Source organism: Eufriesea mexicana, unplaced genomic scaffold (assembly GCF_001483705.2).
Source record: "Eufriesea mexicana isolate 0111107269 unplaced genomic scaffold, ASM148370v2 scaffold1146, whole genome shotgun sequence".
In the NCBI taxonomy this organism is placed as follows: Eukaryota; Metazoa; Arthropoda; class Insecta; order Hymenoptera; family Apidae; genus Eufriesea; species Eufriesea mexicana.
The window spans coordinates 1723852-1744856 of NW_016909275.1; positions in this window are offsets into that span (position 1 = coordinate 1723852).

A 21005-nucleotide genomic window follows, 5' to 3' on the forward strand; every position below is an offset into this window, starting at 1 on the left:
TGCCTGCTAGCGCCAGAAATGTCTCAAGTACAACTACCGGTTCCCTAACTATAACGATTCAGCGTTGTCCTGATTTGTGAGCGTGTATACCTTAATTTACGATCGATTACCCTAAGTGAATCTTCGGAAGGAAACATCGAGTTACTCTGACGAGGCTTTGTTGAGGTTAAAAGCACTTGTACGTGGAAATGATTCGAAAAATCGAATGTTTCGTGTTTAATCTATTATTGAGTTCTGTCAGACCTGTTATTTTAACACTAGAACTAGATGAAATGGATATGATAATAAAGCAAGTGACGCGTGATTGTATTTGAAAATTAATTTTGCTTAAATAACTGCATAATTGCAATTTTTGCTTCAATAATTACTGAAAGCAGAAACAATAATAATAATTACAATGATATGATAATAAAGTGATATGTATAATGAAAATAAATAATATGCAGATAATATACAACTATATTTCTGCCTCGATCAATTTCAAAATTAATTTTCCCTATACAATTACATATCTTTAATAATTATTATTGAATTATTTTGAATAATTAAAGAAGATAAAATAAAATAAAATATAATAACAATTTTAATTAATTTAGTAGTTCCAGATGATATAATAAGATGATATAAATATCGTGAATCCTATATTTTATTTTATCATCAATGAATTCTAAAATGATATTAATTCTCTATCGTTTCATTTGTCACTGGAATACTCTAAAGTATAAGCCTCAAATTCTGAACGTGAAGTCTCAATTTTGACAAAAATATTCTCTAACCTTACACAGCTTACATCTGAAGCTTAGAATGTAAATTACACTCGATTAAGCTTTAATATCATTAAAATGTCACGTTTTATTTAATACTATACAGAAAAGATACCACCACTAGCATGATAAATCTTCGATTCACAGGTATAAAAATCCAAGCCTCTCGAACCCTGTCTCTTCTCAAATCCTAGCACAAAAATCCCAGCCTCGTGTCTCTCGACAACCAAAAATCGAGACCAAATCGAAAACAATTGCACTAGAATTACAATCTTGTCCAATCGCCAATAAATCGGCGAATAATAATCTAGATTAAAAGATACCTCGTCGATTTTGGTAATCTTTAAAAATCCTACACAATTTCTCTCTATATATACAGGGTGGTCCATTTAACGTGACCACCTCAATTGCCTCTATTTTTAATAACTATCCTTTCCTGTCTTTAGTAACACGGTGAACTTGACAAAAATCAGGTGTCATTATATTCCTGACAAAATAATTCCCTTCTGTTCTTCCAATAATTATTATAAATAATCGAAGACTATAGTCACGTTGGGCGATCCACCCTGTATAACCTAAGTAACACTCGAACCTGAATTTCTAAGCTCAGATGTCCATCATCAAAATCAATTACAGGTATTCTCCACCCTAAATAATAATTTATTTTATTTGGTAATCACCAATTAACACTTATCTTACCGAGCCTGAATCATCTGAGCTTCCGAAAGCAACCAGCTGAGCTCTAAAAATGCTTTAATATCCTCACGTACAAGTGTTCTTAATGGAGAACAGCAGTTCGAAGTAGCACTCTCGAAAAAGACTTCCTTCAGCCACCTCGAGCAAAGACATAATAAATCCTGGACACCTTCTCAAGGAATACGAAATTATCACTAAGAGCCACAGGAAGCGGGAGATGTTGCTAGAAGCGGAAGTACCCAAGGGACGGTGGCCTATGAAAATACACGGAAGCTTCAGTGTCCTCGGCTTCATACCCTCGCGAAGCTCTAAGAAACGTTGCCTGCTTCTTGTCCATCCTTCCATTCGCTTCTCCTTTGAAAAGCCGAGAATATTCCCTGCCTTTTTTTCCCTCACGCGACATGTGACCGGAAAGAATCGCCACGAGAACGAGGAATCGCGTGTCGAGCTTCTTTCACTCGAACCAGACCGAACCTAACTTGCTTGGCTCCAATTTACTACACCTTCCCCCGTACCCAAGTCTTCCTGTTCGCCGCGTAAAAGTGGAGAGGAAGCCACCTGTGCACGACTTCTCCCTTGAGAATCGGGATCTCGTTTTTTGGCGATGATTTTCAGTCACATCGGCGAAGATTGTCTTCGGAAGGAACGAAAATTTCGATCTGCAGGAATCTGCTGATGATGGCCTTGCGTCTGAGGATGCGTTAGCGAGGCTCAAAGGCGAGTTCTCAAGAAGCAGACGGAATTTTTTACTTCGGAAATACCGATTTGCGATGGATAATTAAATATGACGTAGTGTACTGATAATAATAATTAAATTATTATGATGAAAATAGAAAGGTGAATGGAGTGTGAGTCACAGGAATACTAGTTTCAAAATTTTTCTAAATTAAAGAAATTAGATTGATACAGTTCGTACAAATTTTGAAATTTCTATTATGAAAGAATAAATAGAAAGAATATAAAGAATAAATAATAAGAAATAATAATAAATGGAAAATTTCTATTATGAAAGAATAAATAGAAAATTGGTTGTTTGAACCAATGTAATTGGAGAAATATAAATGTTCCATGACTCGTTGTAATTAATTATTTCCATTTCCACGAAAATCTATATTGATTTTAATTTGAAATTAATCAAAATTTGCTATGTGTTTTAATAATTGCAAAAATGAGAAATCTGGTACCAATTATGTCGTTGTATATATTAAATTTGATGTTAAGTTGAATTGATATTTCTTATTTATCTGGGAAAAACAATTGTAAAAGGAATAGAATGCTATCTTCGCGTGAAAATGGCCGTGAGAGTGTGTTCACTGTTATAATTCCAGTAGTGGAATTTTAGATTCGAATCGATCACTCGCTCGGTTTCCTTCCAACCATTCCCCATCCTACTCTACTCACCCCATGAATGTGGAAAAGAAGCCTCGTACACGAGTTTTCTCTCGTGAGAATCGGCTCTTAACCCTTCAGCTGCGGATTTTCAGTTTCGAAACGAAATCAATCCCTGTATGTGTGGCACAATGCTCGCAAGTTACTCGATGAAGTGTGTCTGAAGCGTTGAATTTCCCGCCAAATTTCACGTCTCGTACAAACTACGCATCTTTAGCTACTCGAGTTTATTAATACGTCCATGATTACGTCGATACGATACGATATTCTCATTAATCTTTTTTTTCTTTTATTTTTTTAAAACACCCTGTACATATTTTTCGTTATTATGCATTGACTTCCAAAAACGTGTATACACTGCAGCTTATATGTAATTGTATGTTCGTATTTGAAGACGTGTTTGGCATTGCAATGTATTAAGCGTGACACAAATAGTCATCGGAATTGTCAAAAGGAAAGAATTACAAAATTTATTGCGTAACAAAATTTTCTGATACTCCCAAGCGATGTCATATGTATGTACATTTCTCGCGGCTAAAAACCTAGCGACCATTTTAAACGAAATTAACAATATTCCCAAAGAAAAGCGAATTTAGGGCAAGTCAGAATTCGCAAAAGGATGCGAATTTTTTTTAGACCAGAAATTCCGAAACGCGAAGCCTTTTTCTAACCAAAATTCACAAATGAAAGAGAATTTTTTTTAGACCAAAATTCCTAAAAGGAAGTGAATTCTTTTCGGACCAAAATTCCCAAAAGAAAGTGAATTCTTTTTCAAACCAAAATACACAAAAGAAAGTGAATTCTTTTTAAACCAAAATTCCCAAAAGAAAATGAATTCTTTTTCAAACTAAAATTCCCAAAAGATAGTGAATTCTTTTTCAAACCAAAATTCGCAAGAGAAAGTGAACTCTTTTGCAAACCAAAATTCCCAAAAGAAAGGGATCATTTAGACCAAAATTCTCAAAAGAAAGTGAATTGTTTATCAAACCAAAATTCCCAAAGGAAAGCAAATTTTTTTAATCGAAATTCCCAAAAGAAAGTGAATTCTTTTTCAAACCAGAATTCCCAGAAGAAAATGAATTCTTTTTCAAAGCAAAATTCCCAAAAGAAAGTGAATTCTTTTTCAAACCAAAATTCGCAGGAGAAAGTGAATTCTTTTGCAAACCCAAATTCCCAAAGGAAAGGGATTATTTAGACCAAAATTCTCAAAAGAAAGTGAATTGTTTATCAAACCAAAATTACCAAAGGAAAGCAAATTTTTTTGAACCGAAATTCCCAAAAGAAAGCGAATAATTTCACACCAGAATTCTCAAAAGAAAGCGAATTTTTTCAAACCAAGATTCCCCAAAAGAAAGCGAACATTTTTAAGTTCCAATAAACTACCTATACCCAAAAGGTAACCAAAAATAAAATCGTTTCGATTACTATCAGTGCTCGCCATGGGAGAACGAAGGAACGTCTCCGGCAGTCTGAGAAATCGATCGAAATAGTGCCAGTGAAAATTTTTCGCGGGCATTATTGGAACGAGAATTCTGGAACAACGAGCATTTGCATACTGAACGCATTGTACAGCTGAAGAGTTTGCAATTAAACTTTCTATGGAGCCGAGAACGTTACGAATATTGTTCCTCTCGTCATGCGACGCGATACGAAACGTCGTTCGTACGGGATGAAAGCGCGGCCATTTTGAAAAGCCGAGAGAAAAGCTTGCTCTAGAGAAAAAAGAATTCTGCCTCCTTTCGCGGAAACTTCTCGATAATTCTACGGAGTGACCCTTTTCAATCTGTACCCAAGCTTCGTGAGGTACATGCACGGTATATTTTATTTTCCCTTTTTTTTTCCTTATTTTTCTTTTTTTTTTTTCTTTTTTGGAAGAAATAAAAATTGAATTCGCGAAGATTTTAAGGAGGTCGAGAGGGACGTTAGAATCGTGTGAAGGAAAATCGTAAATGGACCCGCGGAGGTCGTTTAAACGAGCCAAGCCATTTTTCGTCCGCGGTTTTTGAGGTTATCCTCAATGGCCATGCGCGTTTCTAAAGGGGCGCCTTTTTCCGAATCGCTTGTAATTAATACTTAAATTATCTGAGATATTTTGCTGAGCAGAAAGGAGGGAGATCTTCCAATTCAACTGTAGTGAATGTAAGGTTAGTTGAAGATTAATATTCTTATTCTGAGAAAATTCAAAAATCTTTGGAGCCATTATGCGCCCTTTAGAAATTCGATAATGCCATTTTAATGTGGTAGAAATTACTCTGCATAATTCGCTTGGGAAATTCTATGAACTAAAATTCTATACCAAGATTAAACGAAATATATCACTGGTAGACCTTTTCTTCTCGTACTTTCATCGTCAAATGGAAGAATCAAGTACCATTTCTAAAATGCCATAAGCTACTTTGAAATTTTCATAGTGAATGTAGTACCCATTGAAAATTAATATTCTTACACCCCTGTGAGGATTCAAAGACTTTTCATGCAATTGTGCGTTCCACCAAGATTCAATAATGGTATTTAAATTCGATAATGGCATAAAAATTATTTTCCATAATTTTCTTTATAATTCCGTGAATTTCGTTGTTCGGTATTTGCCACTTAGGATAAAATCGCGGAAAATATACCAACAGTGGCGCTTTCTGCTCGTATATTCGAGTGCCAAGTGAATGAAACATCAGGTGCCATTTCCGAAGCGGCCTTTTTTCGAAATTTCCACACCGGATTCGCCCATCGATTTTCCCCCATGAAATTCTAATCGTCCTCTCGTCTCTTCGAATTTCCCCTTCGTCGATCTTCCGTTCAGACGTATTTTCCAAACAGCATCTGCGTATCCATTATTAAAATGAGACACTCCTTGCATTACGCCTGTCGAATCGAACTTCTTAAATCCTAATTACACCCCCATAAAAATGTACATCCATTTCCTCGAATATGTCTATTATACACGACTATATTGAATAAGCAACATCAACTGCTTTTATCTGTTATAAAAACGGGCAGAAAAATCTTATTACTGCAACACTATTCAACAATTGTTTAAAAAGGATTCGATTTGCAATATTCCTGACGCCTGCGCACCCTAATTAATCTTGTCTAAATCATTTTATTCACTGGCCGCGATAATCATTCTGCGAGTTACACTCGATTGGGTCCTTTTAAAAAGGAAATTTAATTTGAATAAAATAAAATTAATTTTTCCATTTTTCAAAGGATTTAAATTTTGAGAAAAATTGAGGAGATTTTATATTCCATTGCATCGACTGCCATGCGAATTTTAATTGCCTTAGCAACAGTGAATGACGAATGTTAAGTTTATCATACCCTAATTACACATGAAATATTCAAATAATATAAATTTATAGATTAATTTATAACCTATTAACAAAAAAATTATTTTTCGAGAATTGAAAAATTTTCGATAAAAAAAATTGACAGTAAATGAAATATAAGGCAGTAAAAATTTTACAAACGTGGATATCTATTTAATTCCGGCATCTTGAGTCATCAATGACTATTAGATACACGACAGTCAACACAATGAGGGAAATCCAAGAACAATTTATATATTACACAATAATATTATTATAAAATAAAATAAAAATAATAATATAACAACCAAATAAAAAATTCTTAATATTCTATTCAATATATATTAATAATAACCTCAGAGTAACAGTAATAAAAGAAAAATGTACTAAGCAGAATATAATTACCCTGAAATAAGGGTAATAAAAATTGCTTTTCAGCGAAAAAAACGAAAGGGAGAAGAAGTCATAAAAGCTGGGAAATTCCCGAGAACCACGTATTAACTTCCCGCCGACCCGATTCCAATCCGAATTTCAAACACACGAGAACAACTCTCCGAAAACGCTGTATCTCGGTCGGTGAAGAAAAACGGTACACCCTGTGCAAGCAATCCGCGTGCAAGCACTCACGATCGCGCAATGAATCATCATCGCGTGGATCATAGTCGAGGCACGCGAGAGATTAGACGAAATGGCGACGCTCGTTCGAGCGCTTAGTCAACGCAATAGGTCGGCCGTCAGGCTGTGACAGGCCAACATTCGAAGAGTTTCAGGCGAAATTGCGATCGAATTTCACGGAGACAGCGGAAACCGTGCCTTGCCGTGGACCACGGCTCGTATAGAACTTCCGGCCAAAGCGATGAATTACGAAGGCCCGCCCTCCGCGACGGGATCCTCCCTTCAGGACCTCGGTGACAGATCAGTGTCTTTGGCCAGCGACCGTTTTCTCGCGAAAATATTCGTTGCTTTTGTCGTCGCTCGGCCCGCGATTAACTGCAAGATCTGTGCGAGAAAGTCTCTGTCCTCTGGTTTCGTTCAGTCGATCATTTTTCTTCCTTCGAGCTGTTCGATCAGCTTCAAACTTCGAACGCGAAGCTTCAAACTCGGTAGCTAGGGTCCCAGGATGAGTCTAGGGGAGTCTCTGATCTGTGGTTCGAATAGTCTCTACTGGGTTTCGGATCAGTGTCACTGTGCTGCGGTTGCGAGTCGAATGTGATGGCTGGAATATGCGGTCCCTGTTTGGTGTTTAGGGAATTCGAATAAAGTTTAAACTGGGTCTGATAGGTGACTTGGATAGACGTGGATAGGTAGGGTTCTCGACAGAGGTCGGTAATGTTGCGATCGAGATTTTCTTTTTGAAAGAAAAATCACAGGATCACCTGATCTAACAAATTTTTTGGATGCTTATCTATATTTACGAATTTTAATGTAGGATGTTAATCAAATGTAGCTCAAGAAATGTACCTTCTCGAGGAAGAACTTAAATTTGTTCCATAAAATTTTTGAAAATGGACATCACAGTGGTTTCTTCTGCCACTGGGTTAAATATTGAATGTGCCTTGAGCTTACCAAAACTTTTCTTTCAATGGAATCCTTTCAATAAAATTCTTTCAATAAAATACGACGTGCTTTGTGGTGAGCCAACTATTCATACCCTTTTCAACGGGAAGGATCCCGACCTCTGGTTTTAGTGTTTCCATAGCATGACGAGAAGTAGAGTATGATAGCAGAAATATGTGGCCTCTGTTAAATGTCTAAAAACTTGGAATAAAAGTGGAGCTAGATGTGAGAGTGAATTTAGAGGTGGTCTGTGACTTGGAGATTGATATGGGGATGGTATAGTGTTCGTGAAGTGAACCTCTGTATCGGAGATACTTAGATTTTGATACTTAATCTGAAAAATCCGAAAGAAAATTGAAATTGAATTTAATGATGAATTTAGAGCAGTCTGGTGATCTGTGATTCGAGTATGGTTAATAAATTACTGCAATACATCAGAAATTCAGCACTCTAGCAAAGGTACCTAGCCTAGACATGGTATACGTAACTCCGAGACATAGTTTCCACTGAATTTGTAGATGAATTTTGCTAAATCTGATGATCGATAATGAATTAATACTATGATGAGAAATGATGTATGTATGTAGCTTCGATTTTGTCTTGAAGTGTGATAATAAAATCAAAACGCAGTTTTACCTGACTATGTCTAACTTGGAGACTATGAGAATACGATGATTAAAATATGATTTTAATACGAGTAACGAATAGTTTTATCATAGTCAAGTGATTTTATAGCGTAAACATGTTGTTCCTTTTGAAATTAAACAATTGATCTCGTGGAAAGAAACGCTCAGCCGAATCTTTTTACCATCAGCTAACTTCAGAGAACTCGAAACTACGAACTACGTTCATCGCGACCAGAGTATTTGTCAGACTGATTTACGACGTTCACGTCTTCGAGTGAAGCATTATAACAGGCTGACAGTTCCCCAAGCTTGCTTACATGTGTTCGGAAAACTCTGGTAGGGGTTATTTTATCTGTTAACGGAGCTGTTACAAAAAGGCGGAGACGCCATTGCGATTTCGCACGGTTGCACTAATTGTGAAAGTTCATCTGCGATAGTCAGCGCGCGAAGATGACAGTGGGTTCCATTATTAAAACGAACTCGGAAATTAAAGTTATAATCCCTGGTTTAATAAATCAAAGTCACGAAACTGATAATCTATGGCGAGGAAAAATCGCGCGAAATTTAAACGCTCTAGCTCTCACACGTCGTGTTCATGAACATGACTTCTAATAGTGAAGAAAATTAGATGTAATTCTCGAGTTACTAAACTACTGCAAAAAAGTTACGAAATTGAAATAATTTTTGAATAATTTCCGAATAACCGAAATTTTGATTGTTTCATTAAGCCGTGAAATGAGAAGGCGATCACAAGTTCTCTGAAAAATGCACAGAAACGAAATAATTACTCAGAAGACAAGCAAAAAGACAGAAAAATAAGAACTTGCTATAATTTAACAAAAATATCACGCAAGGTTGAAATAACTTCACGAAAAAAGAAATTACTTTTTGAAAGTAATACCTAACCTAACCTAAGCCTCCAAGAAAATTGGACAGAATTAAAGAAATTTATCGAGTCACGATCAAAAATACGAAGAAAACAATAGAATCACGATCCAACGACCCAGAAACAATCTCCAAATTAATTCTCAGGGTAACCTCAAATTCTCAACCACCCTTCAATCTTCAAACCCCTTTGAACCCCACAACCAACCTTCCTTCTTTCCCTCAAAATACATCCCTCTCGATTACAAGCTTCTCCCTTCTAAGAAAAAAAAAAAAAAAAAAAAAAAATTATTTAATTTTTTCCAACAAAAAATTATTTAATTTTTTCCATCATCCCTCTTTCAACCCTTTACCTGCATTCCCGTATAATACTCGAGCAAAACGTAACTCGCGGGAATCCTTCGGATTAATTTCGTTCGCGGGAAAACTCGATACGTATGTTCGGTTTCATCTTGCGGCCGCGTAGGATTTACGTTCGTAAGCGTGCACAGGTTATATTGAAATTTCATCGTTGCAGGCTCGCAACGTTCCGCGGAAACATCCACGGGAATCGCGATGGGGCCAGAATAAATTACTCTTATCGGATAGTGGAGGTTTTCGCCGCGGTCTAATCGACGTGAATGGAAAAACTCGATTACCAAAGCTTACCTGCGACACGAGAAACGCCTGAAAAGGAAGAGCCAGCCGTTCTCGGCAAGCACGCGAGTGAAATCGCGGACAGAAATTACAACCATGGCTTTGATAACGAAATCTCACGGTAATAACAACGCTGCACAGATATAGGATTTCATTCCACGGAATGAGTACTTCGATTCGTTGGGGAGGGGGTGCGGGGGTCGAGACATGTTTGTTATTGGCTTTGCGAATTTTTCTTGTTCCCAATTTTTGTTTCTTTTTCTCTTTTTTTCGATGGGGTAGGGGGTTTATGGAAAGTTAAAAGGGGCTTCGTGGATGAGAATTAATAGGGGATGATGGTAAACGAGTTGGCGATGGATTTGTGTACAAACAATTTTTTCCATGCCCCATTTTTGTTGACCATTATTTAAAACTAACACTCCTCGAACGTGGGATTAAAGCTGGTAATTTATGAAAACAGAATACGTATAGAGGAAACACTGTGGAATAGATTAATGGTGTTATTAATAAGGGTGTTATTCTAAGGGAAAATTATTGGGGGTGTTATATTAGAATTATGTGGCAGTGAGAAAATTGAGAAAGGTGTTCAGTGCTGGAGAAATTTAGAATACTGATTGTGAAGTAGAAAATAAATTGAGAAAATTATTCAATATAAAATTTGCAATGCTATGCAATAATAATAGAGAAATTTTTTAAATTATGATACTATGGAAAAACTATTGAAAAATTAGATATTGACAGTAAATTCTCGAGATTATACAACAAAGATGAAATTAAGAAAACTGTGTAGTGGTAGACATTTGGGAAATTGAAAAATTATATGAATCAAAGAATCGAACTCGAAGATTCTACCGATATGCAATTTATCTTTTATTCAAGTTAAGATAATTACAAGAAAATTCTGGTCGTAGTATCATGTACGCCAAATTTTCGTGTTTTTAAAAGAGAAAATCGTATTTCGAAGATACGGGAAAGCGGCTTGAAAAAGAGATCGTAAAGGACAAGAATAGAAGAAGGTAAAGAGGAAAAGCTCCTCTTTCCGGAGAACGTTTTTGCTCTTCATACATGGTCAGCGATCTGAAATTAAATCAGTCGACCGATAGAGAGATGCACAGACTTGCGAACAAAAAATTTCCTAAACGAGATCATCGGAGAAAAGAAAATTTCATAGTCAGTTTAAGTCAACAATTCAATCATGACAACCGAGATTAAATGACTCAGAGAAATCAAACAATCTAAATAAAACGCCACTAAAACCTCCAACAATGCAATTTCAAATTATAAAATCATTCTAAAAATTCGGATAAAATATATTTACTATCGTCGCGATCTCTAAAATTTATTAAGAATCTAAATTTCTAAAGAATCTCGTCAAAATTTGTGCAAAAATGAATTTACAAAATTTCCCTAAAAATTGAAATACTATATTAATAATCTATCAATCTTCGAAATTAAGCTCCCTGTATAAAGCAACTTCATAAATACCCATGACCCAATTCCAGATTACAAAATTACCACGAGATAATATGACATTGTTCATTTTTCCAAGAAATTCAACTGGAAAAAGGATTAAACGAGGGTGTGTTCGATTTTGTTTTATTATTTACACGCGGAATGCCTTGAAACGAATATTGGAACGGTGCAAACCCATAAATCTGGCGGATCGAAGCCCCGTAGTGGCACGCGTGTACCAGGGCGACACAGGTGCACGAATATGTCACGATTAATTCGCCACCGCGTGCATAATTCGAAGACACACGGTACAGCCGCTGTGACACCGATCGAAGATTGAGTTTCAAACGGGAGCCAGCGATACATGTACGTGCGTAAATTTTGCCTGATCGGGCGCAAAGCACAAAGCACCTGTCTAACAGCTTTCGTTACGAGCCATTACAAAAGCTTCGCGTTCCCTTCCACGATTATTAAATTCCTGATGGAAATTAACGAGAATAGTATAAGAGATAAGTCTCTTTTTTGGAAAATTTTCTCATTGAAAATCACTACGAAGCAAATTTTCTGTGACAAAGATAAAAATAGGAAATTCGACGATGGATTTTGTACTGATACAGTATCATTTTAGAACATTAACAACATAAATAACGAAGACTGTGATAATTAATTATGAACTGAAGAGAGTAAATCTATGAAATAATTAGACCTACATTTTTGGTTTCCTGCATTTTCTTTTTCTGATGATATTTTAAAATATTAATAATACGAATGAATGAATGAAAGAAAAATAATTGCAAAAATTAGACCTACCGTTTATGAGTGAGCTTCTTATAATAATATAATTGGTCATTAAATTTTTTATTTAGTGATATTAAGGTGATAGTGATTTGAAAGTATAATGAAAGAAACGAATAATGGTAAGTGTATTTGAATGATTGGGATGATGACAGAAAATTTGGCAGCTGCGTGTGGATTTAATGAAATAATTTTACGAGATAAATTGTATAGTGTTTTATGCTTACGTTTATTTTTTGGATACTGTTCTGAAAATTGAATAAGATGTATGTAATGTAGAGTTAAAGTAGTACGTAGTTGAAATGATGATTGTGTGGTGAAGTTTCTTGATGCTGCTTGTCGGAAAGGTGATAAAGTGAAAAGGTAATAAACGTTTCCATAATTAGATGTTATTAAACTGCGCTATGCACGGAATTTATGTGGATACAAACTTGGTCTCTCGCTTTTATTTAGGAAATCTGTCACAATTCGATATTAAAGTTTATATCATAATAAACAGATGATCGCGAAAGTGCTCGAATGTTCATAACGGGGAATTATAATGAACGAAATTTTCGAATTATATCCAAGGTCCCAGAATGCTCAAAACCGACTAATTTTGTTATAATTAATAACAATTATATCAATAATTACGTTCCAATCAAAATTTCCCTCTAAATCCCTCGCAATTGTTCCTTTCAAATAATTACACGTTACACCTCACGCTTCACAGGTTTGTGCATTATTTTTAATTAATATTTGATTGTCATTATCCATTGACAGACACTTAATACAATTTGCATATTTCATATAATACAATAATCGAATCACACAGAAGGTACAATTTAATAGCAACAAATTAACATAAATTGTAACATCTTGAAAAATACATTAATATTTATAATATATATCTAATCCATTTTTTAATTAAATTATGACTCCAACAGATACAATGAACATTATCATAAACACATATTCCCAAATATATGTAAACCCTGTGAAGAATAAATAACCTTAACCTCCAATTACCACGAATATGTATATATCATTTTTCCAAAAAGCTAGAATAAAAAATAATTTCTCCCTCTAACCTCGACAAATCCAATCACGTAGACGCTGAACACGATTCGTAATAAATCCAGATCACCGATCAACTGTTTAAAAGCTAACATTATCCCTATTTGCCACGACGGGCCAAACCTAACCTCAAAATTACCGAACATCGGCTACCATTATACACAAGCTCGTTACCACGCTCGTGTAACAAATCATGAAGAACATTTCGCAGAGCCCGATACAGCTCGAAGTATCCCACTCATTACGATCCCTCGAACGTCCGAGCACTCGCGTGAACCACCTTAACACCGAGACAGAATAGAAAAGCTTCGTAATGTGCCTTTAAACGATCGTTAGCCTTCGCGTGGGCCATTTCGCACAATTTGCGAGGAGGCTGGCAGAAATAAAGTTCGAAGGCCCGTTCCCGGCCGGCCGTAAAGCCTCATATCGCGTGTTTTCATCCGCCGCCATTAAGGTTGCCCAACGGAGGCGGTAAATTGAACGGGACGGTGATTAAGACGAAGCTGGTGAATCGCATTCGGAACGTTCTGTCTCGATGTGCCTAGTCTGACGTCAGTATCGGAACCCATCGATAAAATTACTGACCCATTTTGGGAATCGCGCTAAACTGCGAGCCTCAAAGCGAACCCAGCGCCATCTACCACTGCGCGCTGTCAGACTCGTCGCGAATTAGCCCGCCAATTCGCGAGAATTCCCTCGATTCGAGGGTCGAATCGTCGGAGGGTTACGGTCGAAGATGGTTTATGCAACAAGAACGTGTATATCGGTGATTAGCTAGCTGATTGATGGCAATGATCGAACGTTAATGACGTTATGGGTATGATAAGATGAGGGTCGATCGATTTTGTATTGGCTGAAGTTGAGAAATGCAGCATCGATATAGATCTCGTGAGTGATGTATATGGGGGTAATTTTGATAACGATGTTAAATATTCGTCTCTCGATAATGTCCTCATCCGGAGGATCTCTTCTTGCCTTACAGTTCAATCGTGGCTGTGTGATTTGAGGTTAGGCATCGAGGCCGGATGAGTAGTACGAGATCAGCGTCTATGAATTTTACAAATTATATTCGAAAATTAGACTTACAGCTGAATCTCGTGACAGGTATTCGTGTTTGCATCTTAGAGACATGATTCTTCACTCTAATACAAAAGGTTTCTCCCGAATCTCCTGATATTACCAAAACTAGGACGCATTTGCCCTAACAGATGACGAGTTTGTGGCCCCCTAATTAGAACGCGGAACGTTCCCGAATCATCTGGATCCCCTTCGCCTATCCCCTTCGACTTACAGTCGATGTCAAAGTGACAGCACTTTGAAGAGAGAAAAAGAATCGACGCGAAAGCCCAGCTTTTCCCATCAACTTCCTCTAACACCACGTAACCACAAGCCACATCTTACCATACCCATATAAACACATTGAGCCACCCGCACGGGAAACCCTTAATACCTATCAAACTCGTATCAATTCCTGTTTCAAAAGTCTCTAACCCCAAGTTCGCGCCAACCGTTCAACGCAGCCCACGAATTAGCCCGCTAATCCGCGAGAATCCTCCGAACCGGAAGCTGGAACTACGCCCGAACACTTGTCCTTGCGTCCCGACGACAACGATCAGACGCTGATCGAGTTAACGAGCGAATTATAGCTCACGAATGAGACTGAATGGAACTACGCCCGAATACTTGTCGCGTCCCGACGACAACGATCAGACGCTGATCGAGTTAACGAGCGAATTATAGCTCACGAATGAGCAGAGGCTGTGTGCGTGGCTAATTCGAGCGCAGTCCCAAGCGGTCTGCCTCTCCAATTTCGCTAATTACATTTCCTTCCGGTTTCCTTCGGCGTTCGGTTATTGAAACCGTCGCTGCATCGACGTCCGCGTCTGTCGAGAAGAGAAGAGAAGAGAAGAGAAGAGAAGAAGTAGGAAAGAGGAAAGGAAAGAGACGCCGACGCGATCGGTAATCCGTTTAGGTTCATGGCACAGGCCACGCTGCGCCTCACGGATATGTCGATATTTCGATGAACGTTTGGATTTCCGGTCGAGTGCCCGCTATCAGTGGCAAACCGCGACATTATACGATATTATAGAGCGGACGATATCTCGATCGGCCAACGGTGCTCGTAATGGCGGCGAACCATGGTGGCGTGTTTAATGGCAAAGGTGTTTCGCTTTTGTGCTCAAGGTGACGTCATACGGGTGGAAGGGTCGTGACAAAGGTCGCTGGTTCTGCTGGACGAAGTCCTGGAAGATCCTGTAGGAGGGCCCACGTACTAGTTGTTATCGCCTAGACGCACGGAAGTCTGCACTAGGCTATGCCAGGGTGACCACTCCTTCTGGCTCCGGGGACCAACAGTTGTCAGACAGCCAACAGCCAACCACCACCGTCACGAAACCGATCAGCAGCGCTAAGAAGATGTACACCTCCGCCTTTCCTAAGGAATCTGCACGGGGACACGGGTTTTCACGTTTCGTTTCACCATCGATTTTCTCTGGGAACACTCCGGATGTTCAAGGAGCAAGCGTGAATGGACGCGTGCAAGGCATGCCGGGCTTTTTGTCGCGGGGAACGATCGACGTGCAAAATGTGGTTACGTGAAAAATGCAAAGATGTGACGTGGATGAATTATGGAGCAGGTTTTGAATGGTCACTTGAACTTCGGGATGATTTATAGACGATACTTGCAGGCAGCGAGTCTTCTGCGGATTCCCGAGTATTAGATTTGGAATTTGTTTATTTGAAAATTGCAGAATTTCTCCTTCTCTTTGATTCGAATTGACTATTTGGTAAACTATTTCTTGATTACTTGGAATTATAATTTTTCATCACGCGTAAGACTCTGATTGTGAGCTGAAGCTGATGACGAGGCAAGATGCACGTGTATGCAAAATAGACTGTATTCGGGGAAACGATAAAATGTTGGGAAAGGAGGTGATTAATAATATCTAGAATCTCAAGTGGGACATCTACCGAAGCAAGTAAGCCGTTTACAGTATCACAAACAGCCCGTGCTGCAAAAATCGAGGAAAGCCGATGAACAATTTCTCTATACTCTGCCTCACTCGACAGACCCTGCATAAGGATGAAGATATTTGCATGTTCTTTTTAAAATTCCATTTTCACCTTCTACCATAGTTATTATAACCATAGTTATTATTTATGGCATAGTTATTATAACCATAGTTATTATTTACACCATAGTTATTATAACCATAATTATTATTTATACCATAGTTATTATTTACACCATAGTTATTATAACCATAGTTATTATTTTAACCATAGTTATAACCATAGTTATTATTAATACCATAATTATTATAGCCATAGTTATAATAACCGTTGTTGTTATCGCGAGACCAAACAAAAAAGGCTAACCAATGAATTTGAAAAATAGGAAAATATTCGAACAATTTTTGAATCTGTTATGCACTCTGAATAATGAACATCGACAGAAGATTTATAAAAATGGTAGCTCTGGAAACGTGATTTCTAGGAGTTTAAAAATGGAAACTAATTTCGCCATGTATTCTTAAGTTCGCCTCGCGTACTCCCAGTTGGAGACCTCCATCGTGTCTTTCGCGAATAAAGGCAGAATTTTAAGTTATAATGAAATATCGTATTCGCGGATGGAACTCAAGATACGTCGATCTACGCGGAATCTGAAAGTTAAATCAGAATCCAGAGTCTCGAGCGGAAACACGCGTACTGTTCATTCGTTTCATGAATTTTTCACGTCCGCCGGTACCATCTTCGACATACGGCCGAGTTGACAGAGCTTCGAGAAAACGAGTCTGAGTTCGGGTAATCCCTTTAACCCTCGTTTGCAATTTTATCGAATAAAAGTTCGAGCATCGGCTAGCGAGAATGACGCGATTGAAATGAATGTTTGCCCTCTCGTCGTGATATTTAGCGTTACGTAAACGAGTCTTCCCGAGAGATTGAGACATCTCGGGAGATAGTTGGCGATGTTGTAACTCGATGATCGTGCACGGTCGATTCGAAAGTTGGGTCGCAAACTTGTCAAGTTTTCGTGGTAACATGCTGAGAAATTACTCGTGCCGATGAACTACGAGGTTAACATGAGCTACGTGAAAGTTATGCGCGATACTTGACCTATGGGCTCTAATAAGACATTCAAAATGAATTTATGGAGGATAATTACCATTTAATGAACACGTATAGGCAGTCTAATAGGTTTCTCGTAATACGTGAGAAGCTAGGACGAATCATAAATATGAGAAACTACGTCGAGGAATGCTGTTTCGTTTAGGGGTACTTCATGCGCAGTAAGGTAACTTCTCATGCTAAACACTTGGGGGAAAAATTCTCTGAATTGCAAAATTCAGCAGGTTGCACAACGTCTATCGAGATCCACAATTTTACATACCACAGAAATCAAACGTTCATATAGCGAAAGGAAAATACGATCCAAGAAGCAGCGCCATCTAGGATTTATCTAAAAATGTTGGCTAACTAGAGTTAAGATATACAGGGTGATTTGAAGCTTCCTAATTTATAACACGTTTCGAAAAATGTTTCACATAAAAGTTTATGTTAGTCACGAATCTTCTCTAGGTGGTCTGAAGGTGATCCAAGATGGAAGGTCATCATCTCAAAATTAATTTACTATCTCGATTTTTCAAAGTTATCCAAAGTTGTTCAAGAAAATTTAATATTCTTCAAAACCTTCGTTGTACAGTCAAAAATTATTCCCTATTTCCTGTATTTGACACTAAAACTACCAATCTATAATCAGCATCTATATATAATATGTATTATTGAGTAATAATTAATGATTAATTAATTAAAGCAATAAAGTAAACATAAAAAAGCATATGTAATTACGACCACATTCGAATAAAAATCAATATTAATTTTGCAAAAGCAATTGCATACTCTCAGCAATTGCAAAGATAAAAGTATAAAACAAGTCATTTTCACCCCTTTGGTAGTTCCAGTATTAAAAGGACGACCTTCGACATTGATGGACTGATTTATTCTGATGAATCTCCAATATTACCACATTTGAAATATTTTTCGAAACAATGTACAAATTAGGAGACAATTTCACGCGAAACTTCAAATAGGTCACCTTGTATACAATAATACAATATGTTCCTCACGAGGCCACGAATTCTGGCTTACTACAATCTGACAACTCGCTTATTTTTATTTATTAAATACTATTCAACCATTTTTTGTTTTTTCTTTAATCTCTTGAATTTAAAAATTAAACTGTCACCCACATATGGGTATTTACCATAACAAAAATTACACATAACCATACAAACAAATAATAATCACCGTAATTAACTATATTAATTTAAAAAAATGTATAATTATATTATATTATCCATTTGGATCCCAGGAGTCATTGAAAAAGGATTGTTCAATATAAATTACTGAGAAAGTAACAAGAGAAGTACAAAATGTATTACTCGAATATATAGAGCACAGTCAATTGTCCATATATCTTTCAAATGTAAGAGAACTTTCGACACGAAATCTAAACAGCACGATCGCACTGCGTGGGATCCGAACGGTTATGTCATATACTATATAAAACAATATTAATACAGAAAATAAAGCATCGTAAACATGCCATGCGAAGGAAGCACAATATCGAAGGCCAACAATAACCTGAAAAACACACGGACAGAACAAACGCAGAACCGAGGGTTTACCTAGAGGTCCCTTCGACTTCCAGAGTCCCTTCATCAGCGTGGGGTCGCCGTGGCGCGTGTGGCGCCACCCTCGGCCCTGACGAGCTGGTCCAACGGACCGGCTTGTGCCACCGCCGGCGGCACCGCCACCGGCCCCACCGCCGGTACTTCCCCCGGTCACACCGAAACCAACCCCGCCGCTGCCACCGGCGCCGCCGGTACCAGAGCCAGAGGCACTGCCGCCAGCGGCGCCGAGAGTACTGCTCGCGCCACTGCCAGCTGTGCCACTGCCGGGGCCCGGGGTGCTCGGCGGGCCAGCCTGCGGCTGTCCATGGACCCCCGCCCCGCCACCGCCCTGTGGCAACGGCACTCCCGCCGCTTTTTTATCCAAAGCAGCGTGAAAAAGCAACATACGCCGATCAAATTATTATTCCGCACTCCTGGATCGGTGTGGTCGTCTTGAGGTGGGGGGAGCTGGCCCGAAACCCGATTTCTAGACTCTCGACGACCCAAACTTCGCCAGGTCTCGAAACTTTCGAAACACTACACGTGTACTTACTCTTGTGTTCCTAATAAGCGGGCAATCTTGTCAGGAATTTGAATTATAATAACTTCCTTTATATATTCTATTCTAATAACTATTATAATAACTTTTATAATATAATTGTACAATTAAATGGAATTCAAATGCATCGAGTGGAGTATAATTTGAATTAACGAAAAGCGAAGAAATATAGAAATTTATATGGGTTTCGAGAGTTTCGAATATTGAAAATAATAAAGAATTTCGAGTTTCGAGTGTCCCATCCCTAGGTATGGGGTACTTTGGGGTATATTGGTCGGGGTACAAGATCTTGTTGCGAGGGTGTACACACCTGACGAGTTCGGATAGCTTGGTTCCCTAGCTTGGTATGGTACAGGTATAGTGAGGTCGTAAAATCGATAGGTGGTCTAAGTGATTATATTTCGAGTGTTCGAAGAAAGGGATTGATAGCGGTAGGGTTCTATGGGGACAAGAAATTTAGGTACGAGCCAAGGCCGTACCTAGAAATTTTTGTGACCGGGTCAATGTACGGTATTACTGAATTAATATTCATACAGGTTACCCACCCATTTCATTTGAATCGAGTTTATATTTGAAAAGATAATTTGGAAGAACTGGCAGTGATAAAGGACAGTGATAGTTGATGCCATAAAAATTACGAAAATGAATGAAAAATTCATTTAGAAGGTATACAAACTAGATCAAAGAGTCGCAGGAAATTATCAGAAGCTTCGTTCTTTACCGACTTCAAGACGTCTTACAAAATCGTTAGGTGTATACACCATAATGGAGCAAATCGAGGAAGGAAAGTTGTTGGTAGATGGGATCGTGCTCCTTTAATCACTGCGAGAGCAGTTGATTTCGCTCCTGGCAAATTTATTCGATAAAGAAAAGTTTCTCGCGAGCGTAACTCGAATTTCCATGCAAAGAGATCGTTATGCCTCGTTTGCCACGCCGATAAGTATAATCTCCGAATAAATTTGCCAGGCTCTAGAATCTCTCAGTGCCAGTTCATTTGCATGCAGAACCGCTAAGAAGATAAGAAAAAAATCTATTTTGCAGTGTTATAGAAACGAAATTCATTTCACCCGGAACTTTGCACGTTTGTCACTGAAATTTTCACGGCACCGTTAACGCATACCTGTTGATGGTCACACAAAAGCATTAATTTTATCATACGAAAATGGCGCAAAATGTTGAAAGAAAAATAAATTTATATATCTTCATATTTCTCACTTAGAAATATACACTATAGGGCTGTACTTTCTGTTAAATGGAATACTGAATTTTCTTGATTCAAAAGTAACATATTCCCAGTAAAATTTTACCAAAAAACAAAAAAAAAAAAAATAAAATAAGATAAAGAATGAAAATACTATTATATAATTTGCTTATAAAGAATGAAATTAAAAGAGAAAAACTGCTACATTGAAAGTTGTATTTTAATATCTTTTCCTATATACCTCAGTATATATATGTAAGTTGAATTTTTGGAAATAAATGTAAAAAAAAATGTTAATAAATGAAGACCGATTGAAAGGAACGATGATATAATTCATTGAAATTTCAACTATCTTCAATTTTCCCGTCTTGCCAGAAGATTTTTACGGCCAATGCACTCTGTAACAGTAATTCCT